The 6,754-nt window shown below is 44.7% G+C and overlaps 1 protein-coding gene across 2 annotated transcripts in view; it reads right to left on the reverse strand.

Annotated features, from left to right (window-relative positions):
- Positions 1 to 4,562, reverse strand: part of kdm6bb (lysine (K)-specific demethylase 6B, b) — a 67,456-nt gene extending 62,894 nt beyond the window's left edge. For both annotated transcript variants that reach the window (XM_017721979.2, XM_017721975.2), the window contains exon 1: positions 4,378 to 4,562. The gene's annotated coding sequence lies outside the window, so the exon portion shown is untranslated. The remainder of the gene's footprint in view (positions 1 to 4,377) is intronic.
- Positions 4,563 to 6,754: the final 2,192 nt, after the last annotated feature.

Raw genomic sequence — 6,754 nt, forward strand, 5'->3', positions numbered from 1 at the left:
ATCACGTCATGTGGAATAACTTCCCTCTGACTCACTTTCTTCTCTGACTGCTGTTTCTCTCCTCGTCCCTCCCCTGTGTGGCGTCACTCACTCGAGTCTCAGAGCTCATCGTAATGCCCAGATCTGATTGGCTGTGATATTCACAACCCATGCGATTGTTCTGTGAGTCTCCCAGACCACTATAGCTACCGTAAAGGCTAGAAAAGCTATGCCGATTAAAACAGGACCACAACGTCGAAATTAAACAATTCTCCATAGTGTATAGGTTTTAGGTCCAGGTCCGCATAGGACAGCACCTGGGTCCGGATTCAGACCGCGGCCCACCTGTTAGAGACCTCTGCTCTACATTGTACATTGGAGGAGTCTAATGTTGAACATGAAGGAAAGAAGATGGTCACCTTGAGGGCACTCATTCGGCGAGAACATTAACACTTTATTCACAGAAATAACATGGGATCCTACAAAGTTCAATTCATCTCCCTCCTTCACTCTGGGAGGTCCAGGAACCCAACAGCTAGCGCTAACCCCTCTGCTGAAAAAGGACTATGAGAAACATTAGGATTAAAACCTACTGGTTTTGTTTTCTAATGGGAATTCTCTAGATGGTTCCTATTAGAGACATCTGGGTTCCTGTAGAGCACTTCAGGATCCAATTAGGAAACCACCACGTGTATCTGGAACACCTGTTAAACCATTAGAGTCCTTTACAACTGTGATATCAACCCTTCAGGAAAACTCAAAATACCATCAGTGACCAAAAAACACTGAATGGTTTCAATGATTTTTTATTTTTTCAGCAGGGACAATTAGCTTAGCAGGGACCCTTATAGTGGGCATATATCGGTCCGCGGGTTAATAAGGTCGGCCCCCCACTGACTGTTTGCCACTGCTGGTCCACTCTCTGGCCACTCAGATTACTGTCCTGCATACAAGCTCTAACTAATTTGAAATCTCCTTTCATTCTGACAAATATTACAAACAACTGGGAGAAAAATAGATAAATGAATAAATAAAGACGAGGCCTGGTTTGAAAATGTTTTTTATAAAAAATGTTGTTGATTAAATTTATTTACTAAACTAATTTACAAAGTGTAACCAAAAAAAGGGAAGGGGAATGAAGTCAATTGGACTGTGAGGGAAGACGAGCGACAATAAGTGGAATTTTGTCTATTACTCAGCTTAACCACTGGTGGGCCGCCTGGAAAACGCTGAGCAAAACGCCAGTGGACCACCAGCAAGTCGTTCGGAAGGCTGGCTCTGTTGTGGGAGTCACGTTGGACACTTTGGAGGCTGTGGCAGAACATCTTGTACACCTCACACCCCCTGCATGCTACACCGGGTAAACAGAGAATGCAGCGTATCATAACTGCTACTGTAATGACTCTCACCCTTCACACACTTCAGACTGTAAACAATGCTGACACTCATTGTGTCGTACCGCAACTACCTCGTACCACTTAGTGCAACACCTGCTCACACGTGAGTACAAGAAGTCTGTCTTATATGCTGTGGAAATATGGAAATAGATATACTTTTATTCCTACTCTCTCGTACTGTAACCCATGTCTAATGTTTTATTTCTGCCGAATGTGTGTCTATTGTTATTTCTATCTTTATCTCTGCCTAATAAATGTAGTTTATGCTCAGTGATATTGATGATGTCCTGCTACTGTAACACTGCAATTTCCCTTCGGGATCAATAAGTTCTATCTGTCTGTCTAGCTTGGCACTGCAGTGACGTGTCGCTGCCTTTGAACTGTGTTTCAAATGCAGTTCAGTTGCAGGGACACTCATTGCAACACTGCCCTCTAAAGGACTAACTTGTAAGACAGCATGGGCAGCAAGGCATCAAGGCAGCTGCCTTCAGTTTTGGACACAGCCACCAAGCCGAAAAGGTTTTTTATATAATTATATATTTTTATATAAATAGGGGTCAAATGTCTCTGTTTGTCTGTCCTGGCTTGTCCAGTCTGTCCATCGTCTGTATGTTTTTTTCTTTCTATGCTCTTAGCTATCTCTTTCTTTCCTTTCACTTAGACGGGTGGGATGGCAGGGAGGTTCTGTGGCTGGAGGAGGAGGGACTGTGCTATTGGGGGTCTTGGGTGGTTTGGGTACCAATTGTGATATTAATAATAATAATAAATAATAAAAAAGTTAATGTCCCTGTAAAGGGGGTTTGTGGTCTGGCCAAGGAATACTGGCCCAGTCTTTAAAAAAAAAGTGGGTGTGGCTTAACTAGGAACCAGAACTAAGTGGATATATTTTATGACCACAACAGATCAATCAAGTAATATTGACCCATTAAGGCTGGCCTTACACAGTGAAGCTTTCACGCGTGAAACTAAGTTGCACTTGACTTGCAAACATTTAAAGTGTCTGCAACCATCTAAACTTTGTGGAGAGGCAATCAAAAGACTAATAACGCATCACATCACCAACGGTCAGGCCACTGATTTCACCGGACAAGAAAATAAAACACAAGATGTTTTACTGGGCATTTGGAAAGGAGATAATATTATATTACATTTATATGATAAAAATAAACAAAGCACATATTCACCAGCCTCTAAACGACTGGGGGGACTGTGGGAACAGTTTGGGGACGGCCCCTTCCTGTTCCAACACGACTGCGCACCAGTGCCCAAAGCAGGTCCATAAAGACACGGATGAGCCAGTTTGGTGTGGAGGAACTTGACTGGCCTGCACAGAGTCCTGACCTCAACCCCATAGAACACCTTTGGGCTGAATTAGAGTGGAGACTGTGAGCCAGGCCTTCTCGTCCAACATCAGTGTCTGACCTCACTTCTGGAAGAACGGTCAAAAATTCCCATAAACACTCCTAACCCTTGTGGAAAGCCTTCCCAGAAGAGCTGAAGCTGTTATAGCTGCAAAGGGTGAGACATCATATTAAACCCTATGGATTAAGAATGGGACGTCACAAGAATGGGAAGTGTACAGCTTATAGAAACATCTCTAGCCCCATTATTCCTCTGCTCTGGCCTCCACAACAGCAAACGCTCCTGCGTTCTCCACACTGCCATCTTCTGGTTCACAAGCAGGGTTACTGTTTCAACTCAGCTGAAACCTCAGCAACGTCCTCCCGAGCTCTCCGTCTGCTTTTATGTGTTGGGACAGACGTGTGCCACGTTCAGCAGAGCCCACGACCAAGAACACAGTTTGATTAGTTATTTATCTGCCCACTTACGAGAAACAATGAGGGAGAAACACAAACACGGAGCAGCCAGGCAGCCAGCGGTCCAGTTACTTCCAATGTCATTTATGAATTACTCTGCTTATATGACTGTCCAGCTGTTTCTTCCTTTTTTCCCAAAATATTCCTTACTGCTGTCTTCATTGATTAACCAGTGATGGCATCTCATCCAAGAAAATGCCACCAAAGCTGGTGAGTGGAAGTTTATAATAAAGCAAACGTTTCTACACTCACTGTCCACTCTATCAGCTCCACTGACCGTTCAGTTCCACTCTGTAGTTCTACAGTTACAGACTGTAGTCCATCTGTTTCTCTGATACTCTGTTACCCTGTTCTTCAGTGGTCAGGACCCCCATGGACCCTCACAGAGCAGGTACTATTTGGGTGGTGGGTCATTCTCAGCACTGCAGTGACACTGATGAGGTGGTGGTGTGTTAGTGTGTGTTGTGCTGGTGCAAGTGGATCAAACACAGCAGTGCTGCTGGAGTTTTTAAACACTGTCCACTCACTGTCCACTCTATTAGACACTCCTACCTCGTCGGTCCACCTTGTAGATGTAGACGACAGCTCATCTGCTGCTGCACAGTTTGTGTTGGTCATCCTCTGGTCCTTCATCAGCGGTCACAGGACGCTGCCCACAGGACGCTGCCCACAGGACGCTGCCCACAGGACGCTGCCCACAGGACGCTGTTGGCTGGATATTTTTGGTTGGTGGACTGTTCTCAGTCCAGCAGCGACACTGAGGTGTTTAAAAACTCCAGCAGCTCTGCTGTGCCTGATCCACTCAGACCAGCGTAACACACACGAACACACCACCACCACGTCAGTGTTACTGCAGTGCTGAGAATGACCCACCACCCAAACAGTACCTGCTCTGTGAGGGTCCATGGGGGTCCTGACCACTGAAGAACAGGGTAAAAGGGGGCTGACAAACTACAGAGTGAAACTATATGGTCAGTGGAGCTGAGAAAACGGACAATGAGAGTAGGAACCGGGAACTAAAACGTGATGATGTGCGGAGAATCTGGTCAGTAAGGTCTGATCTGCATTACTGGCTCATCGCGCAACGAGGGCTTCATCTCCGAGTTACATAACGTGGTCAGTTGCGCGGCGTTTGCTCTGAAATGACAGGCGTCAAACCTGCGCAGTCTTAAAAAGGCGCTTACCTCACTGATGCGCAGAGCACGGAGCTCCTTCTGCCGCCCCTCAGCAGATCCATGCCTCCACTAACTGCCCCACTTTCTCTCGGCCATCCTGCCCCCATCTGCACCCCTGAACACTCCGGCACTTTTTCACTGGGGTGGGATTCGGGACGTTGACTTGACTGCGTGACTCACTTCTGAAGTGCACGCGCGCGGTGACGTCAGCGCAATCCGTGCCCACGCGGAAGGGAAAAGGGAGGGGAGGGGAGGTGGGGAGGGGGGCGGAGTAAGTGGGGTCTCCAGAGACTTCACTGATGAGACACTAGGGGGCACCAGTGTCAGCGATGCTGGAACGAGGGTACGTCTCAAACCAAGCCCTGGGCCCCTGTGTAGCGCACTACCTGGATATTTAGAAGAAACCTTGCCATGTGGGTCTTTTTTGCCATGTGGGCTCACGTAGACACTAGGTGGCGCCAGTGCCACTGCGAGGTAACAGGAGACATGTGGAGATGTTCTGATGGTGGAAACTGAGGTTTTGAGTCTCCTGGGAAGCACCAGGAGCCACTGCTGGGGTGGGGTTTAGCAGGGCTGGCTCTGTGAGCATCCTCGGTTCTCCTTCCTGATCAAAGCGGCACAGCATTTTGAGGGACCCTTGAAGTTTTGAGTCTTATCAAGGATCTACAGCACAGACTAGGGGGTACCATAACAGGTGGGTTATGGAGAGGTGGGCTCCATCTCAAACAACTCCCTTGTTGCCTGTGTAGTGAAAGTGGAGAGCATCTTTCTTTTGCTCTACTGATCAAACCAAATAATAAAACCCGTAGACCTATTTGGAGGACAAGGTGGGCTAACTGTGGGGGGCTGCCATATGGCGCTGGGGTCTCGGTTGCTGTACTGGCGCTGGAGCTCCACTCACTCCTGTCTCTCTGTGGATCATTCTGATCTTCATTCTCACTGTCTGTGAAACTTCACACCCTCTTTGAATGGGGGGAGAGTAAACCCCCGATAGCTGTGTAGACGACCCTGCCTGCGATTCTCCTTCAACAATACAGAAAGACGGGTTAATCAGAGTCTGTCTGGCTCTTTATTCTAGATAAACACAAAAGTATTTATCTAGAATATGAAATTATAACTCAACACCAACTCAACGCCCCTCATTTTATTGCGACCGTTCCTGGTATTAATGCCACTTTAATGTCATAATTCTATGGGTTTTTCTCTAAATAGTACGACTTTATCCTCTAAATAGTACGACTCTGTTCTCTAAATAGTACGACTTTATTCTCTAAATAGTACGAATTTATCCTCTAAATAGTACGACTTCATCCTCTAAATAGTACAACTTTATCCTCTAAATAGTACAACTTTATCCTCTAAATAGTACGACTTTGTTCTCTTAATAGTACGACTCTGTTCTCTAAATAGTACGACTTTGTTCTCTAAATAGTACGACTTTGTTCTCTAAATAGTACGACTCTGTTCTCTAAATAGTACGACTCTGTTCTCGAAATAGTACGACTCTGTTCTCGAAATAGTACGACTCTGTTCTCTAAATAGTACGACTTTGTTCTCTTAATAGTACGACTCTGTTCTCTAAATAGTACGACTTTGTTCTCTTAATAGTACGACTCTGTTCTCTAAATAGTACGACTTTGTTCTCTAAATAGTACGACTTTGTTCTCTAAATAGTACGACTCTGTTCTCTAAATAGTACGACTTTGTTCTCTAAATAGTACGACTCTGTTCTCTAAATAGTACGACTTTATCCTCTAAATAGTACGACTCTGTTCTCGAAATAGTACGACTCTGTTCTCTAAATAGTACGACTTTGTTCTCTTAATAGTACGACTCTGTTCTCTAAATAGTACGACTTTGTTCTCTAAATAGTACGACTCTGTTCTCGAAATAGTACGACTCTGTTCTCTAAATAGTACGACTTTGTTCTCTTAATAGTACGACTCTGTTCTCTAAATAGTACGACTTTGTTCTCTAAATAGTACGACTCTGTTCTCGAAATAGTACGACTCTGTTCTCTAAATAGTACGACTTTATCCTCTAAATAGTACGACTCTGTTCTCTAAATAGTACGACTTTATTCTCTAAATAGTACGAATTTATCCTCTAAATAGTACGACTTCATCCTCTAAATAGTACAACTTTATCCTCTAAATAGTACAACTTTATCCTCTAAATAGTACGACTTTGTTCTCTTAATAGTACGACTCTGTTCTCTAAATAGTACGACTTTGTTCTCTAAATAGTACGACTCTGTTCTCTTAATAGTACGACTTTGTTCTCTAAATAGTACGACTTTGTTCTCTAAATAGTACGACTCTGTTCTCTAAATAGTACGACTCTGTTCTCGAAATAGTACGACTCTGTTCTCGAAATAGTACGACTC

The sequence above is a fragment of the Pygocentrus nattereri genome, chromosome 18 (assembly GCF_015220715.1).
Source record: "Pygocentrus nattereri isolate fPygNat1 chromosome 18, fPygNat1.pri, whole genome shotgun sequence".
NCBI lineage: Eukaryota > Metazoa > Chordata > Actinopteri > Characiformes > Serrasalmidae > Pygocentrus > Pygocentrus nattereri.